The sequence below is a fragment of the Phalaenopsis equestris genome, unplaced genomic scaffold (assembly GCF_001263595.1).
Source record: "Phalaenopsis equestris unplaced genomic scaffold, ASM126359v1 Scaffold000497, whole genome shotgun sequence".
NCBI classification, from domain to species: domain Eukaryota; kingdom Viridiplantae; phylum Streptophyta; class Magnoliopsida; order Asparagales; family Orchidaceae; genus Phalaenopsis; species Phalaenopsis equestris.
The window spans coordinates 165,426-165,777 of NW_018164937.1; positions in this window are offsets into that span (position 1 = coordinate 165,426).

Sequence of the window (352 nt, forward strand, 5' to 3'; positions counted from 1 at the left end):
CTTATGGTCTATTACACCAAATTCCATATTTAATTGGGCCAATTGGCATGTCTAACTTAGCCAAAACATAAGATTTGGCCATATGCACCCTCTTGGACTTAAGATCAAATCCAAACCAATTGAGCTTGGTATGGTCAAATGAGCCTTACCATGACTCACCTTAGACTCTAGGGTTGAGTTTAAAGCCATCCATCAACCCATGGTTAGGCTTGATATTTATCCCATGGGTAAATTTTTGAAAAAAACTTTTAAAGAGATAATAAGGGGGTTAAATCGATGTACTTGCCATACCACATGTCCATACCCTATGGTGCCATTTTTACTGATCATCATAAGCTTTAACCATGGTCCA